The sequence below is a fragment of the Perissodus microlepis genome, chromosome 20 (genome assembly GCF_051167445.1).
Source record: "Perissodus microlepis isolate ML-2025 ecotype Zambia chromosome 20, ASM5116744v1, whole genome shotgun sequence".
Lineage (NCBI taxonomy): Eukaryota > Metazoa > Chordata > Actinopteri > Cichliformes > Cichlidae > Perissodus > Perissodus microlepis.
In genome coordinates, this window is record NC_140480.1 from 21,279,967 (window position 1) to 21,300,630 (window position 20,664).

Consider the following 20,664-nt stretch of genomic DNA (forward strand, 5'->3'; position numbering starts at 1 on the left):
CCTAACCCTGTTTCCCACGGACCCTGGCGACCCGGACCTGTTTCCCCTGCAAGTTGTATATAGCCACTTGGTGATTGTGTTCACTGTGAATAAACGCACTGTTCTTCGCTTAACGGAATACCCTGGCCTGCGCCTGAGTCTCTTTCGGAAACCATATCACCTACGTCTATTGCAGCATAACTAAGGGAGGATTCAGGGTCACCTGGTCCAGCCCTAACTATATGCTTTAGCAAAAAGGAAAGTTTGAAGCCTAATCTTGAAAGTAGAGATAGTGTCTGTCTCCCGAATCCAAACTGGAAGCTGGTTCCACAGAAGAGGGGCCTGAAAACTGAAGGCTCTGCCTCCCATTCTACTTTTAAATACTCTAGGAACAACAAGTAGGCCAGCAGTGCGAGAGCAAAGTGCTCTAATAGGGTGATATGGCACTACAAGGTCATTAAGATAAGATGGGGCCTGATTATTTAAGACCTTGTATGTGAGGAGCACGATTTTGAATTCAATTCTGGATTTAACAGGAAGCCAATGAAGGGAAGCCAAAACAGGAGAAATATGCTCTCTCCTTCTAGTCCCTGTCAGTACTCTTGCTGCAGCATTTTGGATTAGCTGAAGGCTTTTCAGTGAGTTTTTTGGACATCCTGATAATAATGAATTACAGTAGTCCAGCCTGGAAGTAATAAATGCATGAACTAGTTTTTCAGCGTCACTCTGAGACAGGATATTTCTAACTTTAGAGATGTTGCGCAAATGGAAGAAAGCAGTCTTACATATTTGTTTAATATGTGCGTTGAAGGACATGTCCTGGTCAAAAATGACTCCAAGGTTCCTCACAGTATTACTGGAGGCCAAGGTAATGCCATCCAGAGTAAGAATCTGGTTAGATACCATATTTCTAAGATTTTCAGGGCCGAGTACAATAACCTCAGTTTGATCTGAATTAAGAAGCAGAAAGTTAGTGGCCATCCAGGTCTTTGTGTCTTTAAGACATTCCTGCAGTTTAACTAATTGGTGTGTGTTATCTGGCTTCATAGATAGATAGAGCTGGGTGTCATCTGCATAGCAGTGAAAATTTATGCTATGTCTTCTAATGATGCTGCCTAAGGGAAGCATGTATAGTGTAAACAGAATTGATCCTAGCACTGAACCCTGTGGAACACCATAATTAACCTCAGTGTGTGAAGAGGACTCTCCACTTACATGTACAAATTGGAGTCTATTAGATAGATATGATACAAACCACTGCAGCACAGTACCTGTAATACCTACAACGTGCTCTAATCACTCTAATAGGATATTATGGTCAACAGTATCGAACGCTGCACTGAGGTCTAGCAGGACAAGCACAGAGATGAGTCGACTGTCAGAGGCCATAAGAAGATCATTTGTAACCTTCACTAAAGCTGTTTCTGTGCTGTGATGAGCTCTGAAACCTGACTGAAACTCTTCAAATAAACCATTCCTCTGCAGATGATCTGTTAGCTGTTTGACAACTACTCTTTCAAGGATTTTTGATATGAAAGGAAGGTTGGAGATTGGCCTATAATTAGCTAAGACAGCTGGGTCTAGAGATGGCTTTTTGAGTAAAGGTTTAACTACAGCCAGCTTGAAGGCCTGTGGTACATAGCCGATTATTAGAGATAGGTTGATCATATTTAAGATCGAAGCATTGATTAATGGCCGGACTTCTTTGAGCAGTTTTGTAGGAATGGGGTCTAAAAGACACGTTGATGGTTTGGAGGAAGTAATTATTGAAGTTAGCTCAGAAAGATCATTTGGAGAAAAAAGAGTCTAACTTAACATCAATGGTACTAAGAGTAGCTGTAGATAATATTACATCTGTGGGATGATTATTGGTAATTTTTTCTCTAATGATAAAAATTTTATTTGTGAAGAAGTTCATGAAGTCATTACTAGTTAATGTTAAAGAGATGGTTGGCTCAAAAGAGCTCTGACTTTTTGTCAGCCTGGCTACAGTGCTGAAGAGAAACCTGGGGTTGTTCTTATTTTCTTCAATCAGTGACGAATAGTAAGATGTTCTGGCTTTGCGGAGGGCTTTCTTATAAAGCAGCAAACTATTTCTCCAGGCTAAATGATGATCCTCTAAACTTGTGACACGCCATTTCCTCTCCAGCTTACGAGTCATCTGTACTGCAAACGCTCACCAACGAGTGCTAAAGAAATGGCCAAAATTGCAACGTAAACTGGAAACAGAGAGGGTTTGCCTTCAATCTCAAAATTGAACCTTTTGAGATAAGTTGGTTTCATTAGGAAGGTGCAATGCCAAGGTGTTAGCCAGATGTGCCACAGGGTTGTAACAGGGTCAGTTGTAACAATTTCTGAGTTCCCATTTCTTGCATGTAATCTTTTCACTATGCTCTGTTTCTGAATATAGCAAAAACTTTCTCTTTTACACCAAAACCCAGTTTGCACTGCACAACACGTTAGTAAATCTGGAATACCCACACTATAGCAAACATCTCCACACAGCCAGTTAAGGACACCTACTTTTACAGCACCGAAACTGATAATGATTAGAACAAACTCACTAGAGAACTGGACTCACATGAATCTTTTACAGTTATGTTCTTTTCAGTGATGTATATTCTCTGCTACATTAAACCGACCCTATTGTTCTTCAATACTGGATGCCAGTATGAGATTAAATAATGATGATCTTGTTCATTTCCTTAGGGACTCATTCATCCAGCTGGCCTATATCCTTTTCAGCTTGAAGCCATAATGTATTATTGTATGCCTCATTTTGTTTTCATGCAGTTATCCTTCAGAAGCGCTATCTCCAGTATGCAGTTGGCATACTGTAGTAGACAAAGTTACTAGATGAACAGAAAATGAATGATTGCCTTTGAATGAACATTTCACCTTGGAATGAAGAGGATTGCAAAGAACTTTCCTGCTTTCCCCCCTATTTTATTATGATTTTCATACCTTTATCATAGTTTTTATTCATGCAGTCTCATTCAGAATAAAAATGCAATTTTCAGAGAGATCTAAGGTTGAAATTGCAACAATTATTACACACGTTAAGAAACAATTCAACTGACATTCAACACAGACAATTAAATACAAAGATCTGATTCATGTGCAATTACACATGAAGAGAAAAAGCAACACTCGCCAAAAGAACTATTTACTCAATCCTTTAAAATGATTGAAAACTCATTACCAGTCCTGACAATTTGAAGTCCTTGAAACAGGACAAGGGTATTTAAAAGCCTTTTCCCTCTTAAAATTATTCTGATTCTCAGGCGAAACATTTGTAAAATATTGTGAGAGCTGTGCTGATTGTACATTTTACACATATATGCAAACAGATTGGAAAGAAGCAGCCGAAGAAGAGATTTGTATATAAAATTCAACCAATGGGAAGGTCTGCAGACATACAGAAATGACCACTTAGCAGCGACATACATAGAACAGGGATATATACTCAATTTCCACATCCACTAATAAAATGTAAAGCATACTGGTCTCTAAACTCTTTAGGTTACTGACCAGGTGCATTCAAAAAGAGCAGATCACAGTAATACAGTAAAGGTATAAATAACTGATAAATAAATAAATAGTAGAGACATTAAGTGTTTCCTTACTTGGAGAGAGAGAGAAACAAAGTCCTTAAAAAACAAGAAATTCAATTCAATTTCAATTCAATTTTATTTATATAGCGCCATATCACAACAAAAGTCGCCTCAAGGCGAATGTAATTTAAGTTTCAGCTTGGACTTACACACTCCTTGTCAAAACACTTGGAGATAAAAGAACATAATGAAACACTGCAAACAATCCTTTGTTGAAAAAAGGCTTTTTGCCAACAAAAACATACACACTTTGGATTACTTTATTAAAGCAGTAATAACACAGTCATATATTTTAGACAAAGCCCTGCTTTCTTTGTACACTTTTTAATTTTTGTCATGCACGCCTCTGTGAAGACTATCCAGAATTTCAAGAATATATTTAAAAATTAAAATTACAATTAATTGTGTTATTACAAAATGAAAGACAAAAAATACTACAGTACAATGGTGACTGTGCTGTAAAATTGTAAGGGATGAGGGTGGATGGACTGAAGTGATCTCAAAGGATACACAGCTACCATTTTTCTCTCATATTCTTATATTTTGCAACTTTATCTTTAAAAAGAGATGAGCTACCAGGGTTATATTTGCAATGCTAAAGCTCGTTCACGTTCATGTTTTCATGTGTGCATTGTTTGCCAAGGTGTGTTTTTCATTTGGAGTAGATAAAGGAGCTTGCAAAGAAAAGCGTCTGGACTTCTTTAAGTTTAAGTTTACTTGAAGACGTTTCACCTCTCATCCGAGAAGCTTCTTCAGTTCTAAGGTCAAATGGTGGAGAGTCCCAGATATAAACCTAGTGGGAGTATCCCCCCACAGAGGGACAAAAGGACCCCCTGATGATCTTCTAATCGCCTGAGCCAAGGTGTGAAACTGGGTGTGGGTCCCAATCAGCCAGAGTTTCGGGTGTGTTCATTGTGAAACCTGGCCCCACCTTATCATGCGAATTCCTGAGGTCAGATGGCCCAGGATGTGAGTGGGCGTTAAGGCGTCTGGGAAGGGATCTCAAAACTGGATTATAGATGGCAGAGAGTTGGTGTCGTAAACCCCCGCCTCTGTTCAAAGATGGTCGCTCACAGTGGACATAGATGGCTTCTTTCACTCCTCTTTCAAACCATCTGTCCTCTCTGTCCAAAATGTGAACATTGGCATCCTCGAAAGAGTGTCCTTTATCCTTAAGATGCAGATGGACTGCTGAGTCTTGTCCTGTGGAGGTGGCTCTTCTGTGTTGTGCCATGCGCTTGTGAAGTGGCTGTTTGGTCTCTCCAATGTAGAGGTCTGGGCATTCCTCGCTGCACTGTACAGCATACACCACATTGTTAAGTCTGTGTTTTGGCGTTTTGTCTTTCGGGTGAACCAGTTTTTGTCTGAGCGTGTTGCTGGGTCTGAAATGCACCGGGATGTCATGCTTGGAGAAAACTCTCCTAAGTTTTTCTGATACACCGGCTACATAGGGGATGACAATGTTGTTGCGTCTGTCCTTCTTATCCTCCCTCGTTGGTGTCTGGTCTTCTTTTCTGTGCCTCTTTGCTGACTTTAAGAATGCCCATTTAGGATAGCCGCACGTTTTGAGTGCTTCCTCTCAGGAATTCGCATGATAAGGTGGGGCCAGGTTTCACAATGAACACACCCGAAACTCTGGCTGATTGGGACCCACACCCAGTTTCACACCTTGGCTCAGGCGATTAGAAGATCATCAGGGGGTCCTTTTGTCCCTCTGTGGGGGGATACTCCCACTAGGTTTATATCTGGGACTCTCCACCATTTGACCTTAGAACTGAAGAAGCTTCTCGGATGAGAGGTGAAACGTCTTCAAGTAAACTTAAAGAAGTCCAGACGCTTTTCTTTGCAAGCTCCTTTGACTACGATGACCTGGATGACTGAGAACCTTCACAGACATTTGGAGTAGATGCGTTTTCCTAATCACTGCCACAGGTTTAATTCTTTTGTCAAGTGTTTAATGTCAGAGTTTTGCTCAAAGTGAATTGCTGAATGGCCAAAGTGCAAAATAGAAAATGGCTCTCTCTGCAGTAGAGTATAACTTCCTGTACCTGTTACACAATGGTGTTTTTGTGTTGCTTATCTGCATAGCCAATTTAATTTAAAAACTATAAACAATGTCTTATTTCACAGTGCAATATTCACGTGCATTATCCAAAGCACACTCTCTGTTGATTCACCTGCTAATTATATTCACAGTAATCACTCACTGTAGCTGTGTCCCAAAACCTAGGCCACATCCTTCGGAAGCCACATTTGTAGACCGATTACATCACAGCCAGGCGACGAAGGCTGTCCCAATTCGAAGGCTGCTCCAAACGTGGCCTGTCACTACCCGATCCCTACCGGAAACCCAATCGGTTCCACGCATGCGCAAATCTTATGTCACTGCCTCTCTTTGCCAACATTGCGACAGTTAAAATATTTGAATGACCCAGCACCCAGTTAGCTCCTAGCATTTCTCGACAGCTCTGCCTCGTTTTTGACTGCCCGGGACATTTAAACAATGGATACCTCCGTATACAAACAAATTCATGCTTTTCTCCTCAACGGAGAATAACAGCGCTGCAAAATAAGAAGAATGGCGCCTAATTACAGACTTAATAATACAGACTTGGTAATATTACACGTGAAGATTCATCAGCCAGATTAGGTGTAGGGATGGGTACTGGTATCTGACATAAACGGTAGTAACCAGACCGAAAAGCAGCGCACATTTCGGTGCTTTTTTTTTCTTGAGATGTCATTCTAGCCAATCATTTTACCTTTCCAAGGATAGTAGCAGGATAGCAGGTACGTACGTTCTTTTAGAGCAGAGCTACAGATTAAAAATGCCCAAGGCGAAGCAGTTAAAAGTCTTGCTGTACTTCACAGCAAAAGATGCAAACTCAGCAGCCTGCAACAAGTGCTTTAAGGTGATACTGTGCAAAGGAGGTAACACCTCAAATCTGATGAAACACCTGGCGATGCATAGCATTTTTTTAAAAGCTGAGAAATGCACCATATTTGATAACTTGCTGCAAGACCTCACACCGAGCACATCTACTGCGGGTGCGGTGCCTGTTATCGGACCCAAAGTTAGCAACATCCCCCAAGAACCCGAAGATTAGAGTCCTGGCCCCTAGCCCTGCCAGTGTAGCAGAAATGATGACGGATGATGATGGCAGCAACAGTCGTTCTTCTCTGGGTCAGTAGCTTAATGTTGTTCGTGTGTAATTTACGCTGAGTAGGCTAACCACATTATTAAATTAATACACGCAAGGTGAACTAGCAAACACCGTCGTAGTTACATGCAGCTGTCTTCTTGTTTGATAGAGTGATACCATATATGCCCTATAGCTGCAGAAAAGGCTAACATTGTTATCTTTTTAGTAAAAAAAACAGCTAAACATGAGAGGTTTTAGGACAAAGTTTGTGTTTTCCATTGTTTAATTACCGGTGCCAACCAAAGGAGTTATGTTGTATCAACAGAAAAATTTTGCAGAAAAAAAGAGACTGCTAAAAATAAAAACATAAGAGGTTTTTGGACAAAGTTTGTGTTCTCCATTCTTTAAGCACCAGTTCGAGCACCGGTTTAAGCACCGGCACCGTTTCAAAAGTACCGGTTTGGCACCGGTATCAGATAAAACGATAACCCTAAACGATACCCATCCCTAATTAAGTGTTTACTGACAATTGACAGTGATAGCGGACATCATCATCACAATTCCAACAATCCTCTCCACACAGACGAGCATAAACATACTCGACTATCACTAAATCAAATTTAACATGCATACACAAACACGATTTGTTATGACGCAAGTTCAGTTCACAATAGCGCTCATTTGCTCGGTCAGCAAGTGGCGGTATGCTCATACACTGGGGAGTAAATCACCATTAAACGAAACAGAAAAAGAAGAGAACATCTGCACATGCACGGTACGGATCGGGGAGTCCTGATCAGTAACTATCTTTTTATTTTTCGTTTTTGTCTACATTATATTGAAAAGTTTCATTATTGCAAACATTTTAACAGATACTTATTATTGTTAACATCTTAACAGATACTCTGACCCGTGACTATCGTAAAATGCTTAGAACGGAAGTAGACACCTTTCGCACATGCGTGGTACCGATCGGGTTTCCGGTACCGATCGGGTAGTGACACGGCTGACAAATGGGCCTGAATTTGAAGGATGGGTCGGGTGTATTCTTCGTGGCCCACCATATCCCAGTATTCAAGCCAATTCCAGTTTCCAACAATGGCGGCAGCTACTTAGTTTTAATATTACTCATATTACGCTTTCTGGGTCACAAAATAAACTTAATATATTTTCAGGCGAGAATGTAGGTGTGTAAACTTCAAATATCTGCTTGTTTTATCAAGACATCACATATATGCAGAAGTGATCCGACGTTTTCGGACATGTCTGTTACCGACCACATCAATAGCTAGCCGGGGGTTCAAGGGTCACTAGAGCTGGTAAGAACAGCGGATTCCCGGCACATCCTTTTCAGACCTTCCACGGTCTTTCGCTTCTCAGGTTAAACATGATATATAAGTCAATTAGATAACTTAAAAATTTTATTGTTTGGCTTTTTTCAGTGTTTTATTTGTTCCTGAGTAAATCGGTTTGGCTGAGATTAAAGTTATTAGATTAGATTAAATAAAACTTTATTAATCCCTTGGATGGGTTCCTCCGGGGTTTTCACACAGCTGAGTAAACATCAAACAGAAAACTGATTAAACAGAAGCGTGACATGGTCGAGAATTTACACCAGTGTCCTGTTATATTTTAGATAATAAGGAGCAGACGGCTGAATTTATTAAACTCCACCAAGACAATGGTACGCAAATCTGAAGGCTAGACCATCCCATTTCACAGCCTCGTACTTCCGGCCTTCTCAGTCTTTGAAGGACCCAGTCCACGTAGACTGCGAAGGCTGGGTCCTCCGAAGGATGCGGCTTAATTTTTTGGACACAACTTGTGTCTTTACGGTTTCTCTAGCTTAGCTTACCTTGTAGTCGACTCGCTAGCAGCATGGCTTCTTCACCTATCCCTCCTGCACTTTCCTGCTCATTGCATCAGATGTTTAGTTACTCCTTGGCAGTAATCATACCTGTAATAAGTGTAGCCTGTTTGCACCTCTGGAGGTCAGGATCACTGAATTGGAGACCTGGCTTTGCACCCTTAAAAAAAAAAACCATAACTAGCCAAGTCCCTGTGGCTGGTGCAGCCGAAGGTAGTGCAGGCCCCGCTAGCTGCCCCCCCGACAGACTGTCCTGAGCAGCTGGGGAAACAGAATGGCTGGGTGAGGAGGAAGCATAATCCTCAACAGAAGTCCCTGGTACACCACCAGCCCATTCATGTGTGTAATTGTTTTTCCCCACTATGTGACACACCCACTGGGGATCAAACTCTGGTATGATTCTGGACTGAGACATGTGAAGCTACAAACATCAGCAACCATAGTCACAATTGTCTTCCAGGGGCCAGAGCAGGCAACATTGAGGGAAATTCAAAACTGCTGGCTAAGGGTAAACGTAAATTCTGTAAAATTATAATTCATATCAGCAGAAATGACACCTGGTTACATCAATCGGAGGTCACTAAAATCAATATTGAATCACTGTGTTACTTTGCCAAAACAATGTCAGACTGCAGTTTTCTCTGGTCCCCTCCCCAATCTGACCAGGAGTGGTATGTTTAGCCGCATGTTCTCCTTAAATTTTCTGAGTGGTGTCCAAAAAACAATGTGGGCTTTGAAGAAAATTGGGAAACCTTCTGGGGAAAACCTGTTTTTTTAGGAGAGACGGCAACCATCCCACTTTGGATGGAGCATGTCTCATTTCTAGAAATCTGGCTAAATTCATTAAACCCCCCAAAACATGACTATTGGGCCTCTCTGCAGTTTCTCTCCTCCTGTTATCCCCACAAAACCCTTTAGAGACTGTGTCTGCTCAAAAAACCAAAAAAATCACAAAGAAAGAACAATATTGTATCCACAGCTGCACCAAAGAGTAAAACAGTGAAATGTGGATTATTAAACATTAGATCTCTTTCTTCAAAATCCCTGTTAGTACATGAATTAATAATTGATCAACAAATCAATTTACTCTGCCTTACAGAAACCTGATTACAGCGTGATGATTATGTTAGTTTAAATGAATCAACACCCCAGAGTTATACTAGTTGTCAGAGTCCTCCAAGTGCATGCCGACATGGGGTGGCAGAAATCTTCCACACCAGCTTGTTAATTAACCAAAGACCCAAACAGAATTTTCATTCATTTTTTGTTGTTATCTACTTTACACAGAGTTTTTGTCTGAATTCTCAGATTTTGGGTAAGTGCTCAGCTCAGATGAAATGGTGATTGTGGGTGAAAAATGACAGCCTCAACATGGCATTTAATTTATTATTAAGCTCAAAAGGCTTCATTCAAAATGTAAAAGAACTCACCCACCACTTTAATCACACTATTGTTGTTATTTGTTGCTATATAAAAATTTAATTGAAATACAATTGAAAAAAAAAAAAAATTGAATTGCTTTCGGTTAATTTATAAAGGGTATCACACTGGCTCACTACTGCACAATCACATACAGGTACAGGTAATACTGCTGATGCTGCCAAACTCAAGGCAACATGCATGTGATGTAGAGAAAGTCTTATGACCAGACTGTTAACCAGAATTTCCTTTTCATTTCTTTCTTGCACATTTTTTATTTCTTCTCCTTCACTTTGTTGTCTGGGTACTCTTAAATATAAATAAGCCCACTCAGTGTAGGCAGAGATAAGTGTTAAGTTATTGGATTTTGATAAAGCTATACAGCTGCATACTGGATCAACTGGTCTTTCTGGTTTCTACATCAGTCCAGCTGTGAAGTAAAAAGAATTTACAAGTCCATTAAAAGACAGAAAAGAGAGGAAACAGGCGCGCGCACACACACACACACACACACACACACACACACACTTAGTAGCTGTGTGAGGTCAAGCAACTAGAAGCTTGGCACTTACCAAGCCATTACAAGTCTAGTTAAACTTATTATTAATAATTGCAAATCTTGCTACATTGACCCTAAAGTGTGTATGCTTTAAATCCAAATGCACAAAAAGGAGCATAAATAAAATACCCAGCCCGAGGGATGCATCTTTGAGAACTGAGCAGAGTCTGAACCAGAAGGAAATGATACAGTGGGAGCTAGTTACAACAAATAAGCACGATTATGTAAACAGGACATGAGTGATTATCTCCCAAAGCCCCCCTCCATCCAGATAAGAAAGCCATGGAACATGAAGAATCCAGTCCTATGATTGCCCCCCCCCCCTTTTTTTTTTTCTTTCCCAGTGTTTGTGTCTTACCCTTCTATGATTAAAAACTCATCAATCATTCTTTACTCCGTAACCCAGTAACAAAATGCTGATGCATTCCTTGTTGCAACTTAGCATGAACTTGTTTAAGGTGTGGAAGGTGACCCGACCTCCCTCTGGTCACATCACTGGTAGATTTTGAAAAATCACGGTTGTCAGAGAGCCAGAAATGTGGATATAACACATCATAACTCACAGTAAGTGTCACTGTGAATGCCATTTCATACTTGCAACATTGGCAGTTAGAGCCAGCAGTATTTTCAGTGTCCAATGATGTAGCTCAATCCAGGCTTGAGCTACATCATTTCTGACAGGGCCACTTTATCAATAACATACAATACTGTGCAAAAGTCACGAGTCAACCCACATTTCTTTGTACTTTGCTTCCAAGGAGCCAGACTTTCTGTCAATATTTAAAGTGTACGTAAGTAATAGCTCTCCAGGCACTCTGGAGGTCTTTTAAAGTTTTTCTTTGAACATTTGCTGCTTTTACGACTCATTTTCACTCTTGTCCTTGTGCCTGACCATTTTGAGTGGAAAGCTTTTTTTTGTTTGCTGAACACTGACCTATGAATCATTCAAGCACAACATCCAAAGAAGAGCTTTGTCCTTCAAGAAGCCTTCAGAAGATTACTAAAAGAAATTACAAGATAGTTTAGATAAGGATAAAGGTGGTCATACAGAAAGACTTTAAAGCTTAGTAGAATTGAACAAACTCTGTTTTTTTGTAGTTCCATAGATATTTGCAGATGTTTCCCTAGAAAAACATAAAGAAATGAAAGTTGACTGCACAGTACTGTGTATCAGTTATTGAGGACAGAGGATAAACTACCCAAGACAAGCTCCATTTGGGTTTATTCCCTTCATTCCTCATCTCTGTTCCTGTTGTTGCTTCCTGCAATATGGTTCTTGATGAGCGAAGGAGAACGAAAAGAAAAAGAAGTTAAAATGTTTGTAGATGTATCCCATTGCTCTTCTTCCCTACCACAACCTCTTGTCTTCATCATTTAACCTGATGTTTCATTATCCCTAAGGCTATTCATTCCTCTAGCACCCTATTTCAGCCTGTTTCTCTTACATAAATATGGTTCCATTCTTTTTTCATCAGCCTGATATCAGTTCCATTGCTGTGAAGGCAGAGTAAAAAAAAAATTCCATCTACATCTTCTGTTAATATGATGTTAAAATGGGGACAAGGGTTGAAATGTAGCAACAGCCATAAACTCTATGTACAGCACATCAGTTTCATTCTCCATACTGGAACTACGTTAAACTGCATTTAAAATAAAATAAATTAAATAAATAAATGAAATGAAATATGCTTAAACTGAAAACAACACTCATGGAGACAATAGTTTAGTGTCTGTGTGAGTGACTGAGTATCTTGAGGACTGAATTTGTAGGCCACTGAAAATCACTGGTGTGTTTTATTGACATCACCTGTCTCTATTCATATTCATTAAGTTTTTAAGATACCTGGTGGTGGGGGAGTCTATAAATTTGTCCAAAATATGCAGAAACTGTGCAATTAAAGAAAAAAATCTTCTCTGAATACCAACACATGTATTGTTTTGTAGTTTTAACAACAATATAATTTAGGTAACATTTTAAGCAGATTTATCAAGTTTTTTTTTTTTTTTTGTCTTTTTAGATGATGATGGTTTAGCTTTATAATTGTCATATTTTTGTCGGATTATTACTGAGAGAACTACTATATGTCTTGATACCAGTTGTTAGAAAATCTAATAAACTGTAACTGTTAGAACAGAGGAGTTTAAATTGAGAAGGAAATGCTTCCTTGGTCTTGTTCTTCACTCGTATACACATCCTAGTATAACATGAACTGTTGATGAATGAAATGTAAAGGTGTGCATTGTTTCTTTTTTGCAAATGGGCTGAAAGGTGCACAAGGGTGGCATTGTCAGAACCCTGGAAATAGGTAAAGAGCTGTTCCCTTATTTCATCCCACGTGTAACCTGCTTTCCTGTCATCTTCCGCGACCACTTTATAGGCCTTTTTTTTTTAAATTCATATTAGTTTTGCCTGTGCATTTCCACTTGCCACCCTGTGATTAGGTTTGAATAATTACTTCAGTATTAGTACATAAATGTACAGCTCAATCCTAAAACACAAGCAAAAACACACAAGTAAAAAAGAATTAATAGGGAGGCAATTACGCTGACTTAAATTGATGGTGAGCGAAGACTGTGTTGTTGTGCCCGGCTGGGTGCCAGTGCAAGATGGCACACTGGCATGCTCCATCATTGAGTAAAACTCCTCAGCGACAGTTTGAGCCTGGGGGACTGATTCACAAGGCTCTTGAACACTTGAAAATCAATTTAAAAAATAAACAAAGTCAGATTGTTCCAGGTCCCACTCCTACCCTGATACAAAGCAGGCATAGCCAGCCTATGCAGCCTAACATTGGGAATATCATCAGTGATAATCCTTGAAATGAAAGTCAGGTCACTTTGACAAAGAACTCATGTTTTCTTTCTACCCAGGTCTGTGATTCTCATGCACAAAGGGTCAGAATGGGAATGCCTGGAGGAACATGTCTAGATTGCTAAATGCATAGCTGCCATGTGATCAGCTGATTAGACATTTGCATTAAAGAGCAGTTGCTCAGGTGTACTTCACAACGTGTGTAAGTAGTGTGGATTTTTGGCCATGTTTAGTGTAACTGATGTTAGCTGGATGCATCTGTTTCCTGATGTCTTAAAGCCTTTCTGGGGTGACAAAGAAAATAGAGCGACAGGAATATCCCACTGTGCTTCAATTAATTCAGTTACCAGTAAATATCAGTAATTATAATTTAAGTAAATATCAGTTGACTGGCACATTTCTCTAATGAGCAACCCAGGCCCAGACTTAATCTTAGGTTATGAAACATTGCCACATGAAAATACAGGTTTGCATGTGGGGGGTCGAGTAACAGCAGAATCCAAAGCTTTGATCCTGCTGCATAGCTGCTGGTTCCTTTTTAAATGAGAATAGCTGCTGACAAGACTTGTAGACTGAGAGCTGTGCTGGCACACAGCCAGTATGCTGTATAAACAAGTGAATTTCATGAAATTAATTACTATATGCAAATGTGTAGTTAATATATATTATATGTAAATCATTTTCATCTTGAAGTTGCAGTAATTTCAGACTTTTTCACTTTGAAGTTACTGTAGGGTGTACTATTTTAGCTATTAGCAGTTGGCTAATCATTTAATTAGATCCTGGACTGGACTGGACTCGCCACAGATCCAATACAGTGGGTCATGTTTTAAGTTAACTAAACTTAAAATTAACAAACCTTTTAAAGTAACAAAACTTCAGTTATTAAAGATAAGCAGACTGCACTTAGTTCCTACGTGATATTTTACAACGTACCTGTTCCTCTTTTTGCACATCTCTTCTTCCATTTCATTGTGCCTGTTCCCCCTTTGATCCACAACCTGCTTTTGACATCCCTGACAGTATTCCTTTGTTGGATTTGTTTGCCCCCACTACAAATCCACCAGGATTTGTGGGATCCCACACCTGGCAATAAAGTCTTTGAACTGTTCCTGCTTCTTAGATCATCATTACTTCAGCCACGTGTCAGGTACATTCAACCAAGACATGATTCTGTTTGATTATTTTTGCTTAAGAAATCTCTGGAAATGCTGACTGTTGATTTAAATTACTTTAAATTAATGTGGGAAATCGAAACATTTTGTCTTTTAATGGCTTGTCCAAGAACAAGTGCAAAGTGAGCTATGACATTTAGGTAAACCATGTTTTTAGTTGTACTACACTAAATCTTTTTTTTTTTTTTTTAAATATATTCACACCGATCAGTAGATAAGTCTGTCTGATCTTTTAATCCCTGCAGATAACTGAAAAATAAAACATGCCCTGCATGTTTATACCTGCTCCCCATGCAAGAATGTGAGTTTTGGAAATAACTTCTACACATGACAGCCAACTGTGTTTGTATTTATTATGTCCAAATGCTTCACACATTTCAGTAGACTGCTGCAGCTTCCTGTTCCTGTTTTTTGTAGGGGGCACCAGATTACAGAAACAAATCTGTTTTGTATCTTATTGCTTCTTTTTTGAGCTTTTTGTAGCAAAAGTAACATGTTTAATAAAAGGTGTGTTAAAGATTCAACATTTAAAAGTAAAATCTAAAAAAATGATAATTAGATTACAGCTGAGAAAGTAAAGCTTTAGTTCATGGTGATGTAGATGATCTTATTCAGATGATCTCATTCAGAACAAAGACAGTAGTGTAAAAACAACAGAATTCACATTTTTCTTGAATCACTTGAAAGCGAGTGATTCCAGCTCATGGTCATCTGGTCAGCTGAGGACTCAGATGACTGAACTTATCACTAACTGCTACGGTTGACTCTTTTGTTATGTCACCTCAAGATAGCCTGCCTGTCAGTGTCATGATTACCAATGTAGTGAAAGCAAGCTCTAGGTTGGGCAGATAAAAACCTGAAAAATGGTCTTAAATTATGAACAGAATAAGCAGGGTGTTACAGAGATTTGCCTTCAGTTGATCTAAAAGAAAATGATATGATAGCGATCATATAATATGCTGTAAGCTGTATAAGTGACTCTAAGACCATGAAATGCTTTCAGATCCTAAAAAGTACATTTACTCCTTAGCTAATAGAGTGAAACACAGTCATCATATTATTAAAAACAAAAAACTGTGTTTTCTTTTTTGATGGTGTGAGTAAATTCACACAGCATGTAGTGATGCTCATTGTCCAAAGGTGCACAACCTTCCATAGTGCATGACACCATGTGTGTGTTACTCCAAACAATGAAGCTCATGTAAATCAAATCCTTTGCTAGGGTTGCTTGCGCTACACATATACCCTGACTTCCACCTGTTATATCTCCATCTGTTCACCAGTTTGTCTCTGACAAATCTCAAATGGCACAACAACACTCATCATTAGTGATTCCTCTTGGTGTTCTTACGTTGTCTGTAATATCAGTGAATCCAACAAGTCTTTCTTTACTGAGACGATAGACGGGGGCGATCGTGGCTCAAGAGTTGGGAGTTCGCCTTGTAATCGGAAGGTTGCCGGTTTGAGCCCCGGCTTGGACAGTCTCGGTCGTTGTGTCCTTGGGCAAGACACTTCACCCGTTGCCTACTGGTGGTGGTCAGAGGGCCCAGTGGCGCCAGTGTCCGGCAGCCTCTCCTCTGTCAGTGCGCCCCAGGGTGGCTGTGGCTATAATGTAGCTTGCCATCACCAGTGGGTGGATGACAGGTTGTGTAAAGCGCTTTGGGGTCCTTAGGGACTAGAAAAGCGCTATACAAATACAGGCCATTTACCATTTTACTGTCCCATCTGCACACCTCAAGTTAAGCTTTGGGCTGCTGTAAACACAAGGCTTGGGTATTTGTTTACACAAGGGTTTTTTTTCTTTGTGGCAAAGACATATAGATGTATCTTATTTGTTTGTTTTGTGTGTGTGTGGTTGTGAGTGAAAAGGAACAGGCTAGACTTGGGCTTCATTTCTCATAGAAACAAGAAAAGAGTTTTTGATTGTTTACCTCCGAAAACCAGGGTTCAAGCAGCATCATTCAGAAATAGCAAGTTCTGCCATGTGTACAAAAGAGTTTCAGGCTAAAGGAGAACAAACATTCTTCTCCTCCTTCATAAATCATCTTCATGTTGCTGGCTTTTTCCTACAATGTGCTCTCTTTCCAACCTCTGAGTTGAAAGGCAGCAAAGAAATATACTTATGAATAATTGTCTGTTTAAATTTCAGTAGGTTAATCTAAATATGATAATTGCATGGCACAGAAAGAAGGAAAACATTTCAGTTTGATGGGCAGTTCTCCAACAAACCACCACTGCGGAATACATCCCAAACAACATGCAGGTGTTTGGTAAAAAGAGAACGTCAAACCTGAATCTCATTACATGCTGAAAGAGCAGCATGCAAAGAAAAGGGATAAGGAACAAATCTGTCACAGGTGGAGACTGCCAACGAGAGAAAAATGTTTATGTCCCAAAATGCAGTTTCACAAATTAGAAAGCTGATACGTTTGCTTCTTTCCAACTTTCTACAAAATGTTAAACATTTGTTTGAGAAAATCGTGATTAATGCGGATTGATCTGCACTTAATGAATTATCAGTTACTGTTAAACCAGTTTAATTATGATACAACCAGTCTTGTTGCAAGGCAAACATTAATGCTGTATTGTGTTCAGGGGAAGTGCTAACAACAGGAAAGATCAAAGGAATGGGTTACTGGATGGAGGGAGAAACATTTTCCAATGCCGTATTCCTTACATAACATATTTCAAGTGCTTTGAGTGTTTCAAAATAAAGTTTCCATCTTTAGTTGGCGTGAGTGTACATATTTCAATTTTGCAGGAAAAACTAAAGACATTTTTTCATGTTCAGAATATATATATATTTAATAACTTTCTAACATGGCAGATACCTTTTTTAATGATGTATTCTTATGTTAATATAAAAAAAGTCACTTCTCATAACATACTTGCTGCTACAAATTTCCAGTTTCTCCTCCAAAGATAATTACAGGAGACAGATTTGCCGGAGGAGGGTTTTGTTCAGATTGGTAAACAAATTTGTTGTTGTTTGTTAGTTTGTTTTTCAATGCTGTCTTCAATTAAACTACAGCAGCGAACTACTTCCTTCATCTCTTATGGGAGGTTTGTTTAGTTCATTGCACAAATGTGACACCATATAAACACAGTATTGTTGCAATGAAACTCTCTAGAACATCATACACACTTTAAATACACTGTGAATATGTTTACCGTTTCTATTACAATGCATATACTCTTGCTGAGGGTTTGCTCAAGTTTAACTGGTTGACGGTAGGCATATATGATAATTTTAAAACTTAATGGAACATTGTGCAGTATGGTGGTATTTTTAAAACTTCAGGGTTTTGCTCGTTATTTTCCTGCATGCCTGTATCCACCTGCTGCCACTGTTGGCAGCTTTTGAGAAGCTACACTTCAACCACAGCATGCATCTGTCGGGTCTGAGTCTTGTGTTCTAAAGGTAAATTACGTGAGGTTAAAGTCGAGTTGCACATACATATATATTCCATGTGAGTTGGTTATGTTAAATGCATTTAACTGGCCTCATGCATGCTGTATCACATTAATATTTACATTATTTATGAGCCTTTAGGAATTCCTGCTTCTTTGCAAACGTACATTTATGCAATTAAAAGAAAACACTGAACGAGACTAAGACTGACCATACATCCATCTGCTAAAGGAGACAGAGTAAACGCGAGACATCACAACTGTTATGGAGACCAGTTTTAGTCCCTCAAATGTGAAAGCTAAACCTGAAGACTTATTGTCATAATATCAAGAGAGTTATCCTTGTTACAAAAAACAAAAACAACAACAACAACAACAACAACAAAACAAAAATAAATGAAAACAGAAGCAATTTAGAAAAAAATAAAAATGAGTCCAAAGGAAATGAGGAGTAAACTAGAACATCCAGGGAAGGCATGTCAGCAGGCAAAGACCACTGTACAAATCAGCAAAGAACAAGAGGATGACTATACTGTATATACACAGACCCATAAACAGTGGAAAGAAAACAGATGAGTAATGAGAAGTAGTGATAACTATCAGAATACAGTGAACACAGAGACAGGAAGTAAAACTTACACACAAAATGAAAGAAAACAAACCTTCCAAAGTAAAACACTGTAAAACTGAGGAACGCTAACACAGACATTCATACCAATACAACACAAAAACAACCTACAGGATACATACTGAACACGACCACATGAAGACTTACACTACACCTAAACATAGAAATGACACACAGAGGGACAGAGAAAGAGAGAGACAGACACAGAGAGAGAGAGAGAGAGAGAGAACAACTAATACCACAAATATTAACAATAACTAGATTTAAAAGGCTTTAAAATGACTTAGGATGAAAATCAAAACAGTAATCCAAACCCTAAGAATAGAAAGCCTATAATATAGCAAAGACTCTAGATTCAAAACAATGCTTAAATCCTTTTGTGGGAATAAAGATAAACAGAGAAAGACTAAGGATAAAACAGAAAGAGAAATAAACACTGCAAACAAAGTGTCAAAATTAGGAAGAAGTAAAAAAACTCAAGGTTACAAGTACAAAAGCATAACTAGCTCTTACAAAGGTCAAACTTTAGATATGAATCAAATCTAAAGTGAGAACTGAACTCCATAAAACTTGAAACCCTGGAAGGAATAAAAACTTCACTAGAAATAAATCAAAAACCAGAAACTAAGAAACTAAAAGCCCAGAATCCAAATATTAAAGAATACTAAACTCAACACTTAGTGACACATGCCACCAGTGCACTATGTATAAAGTTCACAGTTTGGTACAAGACAAAATGAATAAGTTTAACATTTGTGTAACATTGGCGTATTAGAAACACTAAATCAATCTCTAATAATATTTTTTCTCAAATTCTATAAAAAAGTCAATTCAATATTGACAGATTAATTTGTTGATCTCTGGGATTTGAATGTTTTTTGTCTTCCATTCTCAGCTTTTGACCACTTCTGGCTCTGTGATAAGGGTCAAGATGTAATACAATGTAGTTCGCAGTAACTAAGCACACACAGTCTCTCACCGTTTATCATTGTGGTCAACATCTGGTTTACAGTAAAAACAATGCAAATCAGAAGAAAATAACTAACAAAAAAATAAATAAAAACAAAAAACTTGCATGACTGTCATTTCTAATTCCTCATCTGTCAGAATCCAATTTCATTTCCCATTTCCATAAAGTAGAAGCACACTTCTGTGCTTCCTGAAAGGCCGCACGAAACAACTGTGAGAAGAGCAAAATACATGCACACAAGGTAGAGATTAAAAAGAGCCATGTCTGGAGTGCAAGTAAAATATATAACTTTGTTTAGAACTGGTAATTTTCTTAGAAGTCCTTGGGCTTTAAATAATGAAATAAAGATAAGACAGTAAAGGCAGCGTGTCTCTGCTTCTGTTTCTTGGCATGTGGCTGATGGCAGCCCAGACTGCGCTTTTATTCTCTAGTTGATATCCTGAGATCTCAGTGCAAATAAAAAAGCTTTCAGAAACACTGCACCACTCCTCAATATACAAACAACACACACATAACACAGCCTGCAAGATTAGCTTTGAAAGCTCATTTTATCGACAAGCGTGAGCCAAGCTGAGAGACAGATATAGGTACGGCAGTGAGGCAAAGAAACATACTTCCGCACTGCTAGACAGGACAGGTGTGTATTTGCCCACATGCTTTGCCTAAACAGTGTATCCATATCTCATAAAAGAATGATTTGTTACTAATTAGAAGCATGATTCATTACTAATCAAAAAATGTGAACATGACTCGTCACCACATGCCCTGCTTGTTTGTCATGGCATTAGGGTATTTTTAATTCTACATATAGTGATTGAAGACATGTTTTTCACTTGGAGTGCTTAAACTGTGCCTTTACTGTCACGGCGTGGCCATCAGGAACAATAAGTGGACCCAAGAGCAGATTCAGAATGGAGGCTTGGTAGCATGAACTGAGTGCTTTGTTTACAAAGTGAACACAAAAAGGCATCTTGAAAACATGAACTAAAGCTCTGAACAAGATTATGAATGGTTAACATGAACTATGAGATTCTAGACTGAGGTTAACTAAATGCAATACACATGGACAGTGAGGTTCCGGGCTGGG

General features: G+C 38.9%; 1 protein-coding gene and 1 pseudogene across 1 annotated transcript in view; one reads left to right on the forward strand and one right to left on the reverse strand.

Annotated features, from left to right (window-relative positions):
• The window catches only part of opn7b (opsin 7, group member b), an 80,295-nt gene that overhangs the window by 26,034 nt on the left and 33,597 nt on the right, over positions 1-20,664 (reverse strand). The gene's annotated exons all lie outside the window — the stretch shown is intronic.
• Positions 8,609-9,466, forward strand: LOC146364467 (uncharacterized; annotated as a pseudogene).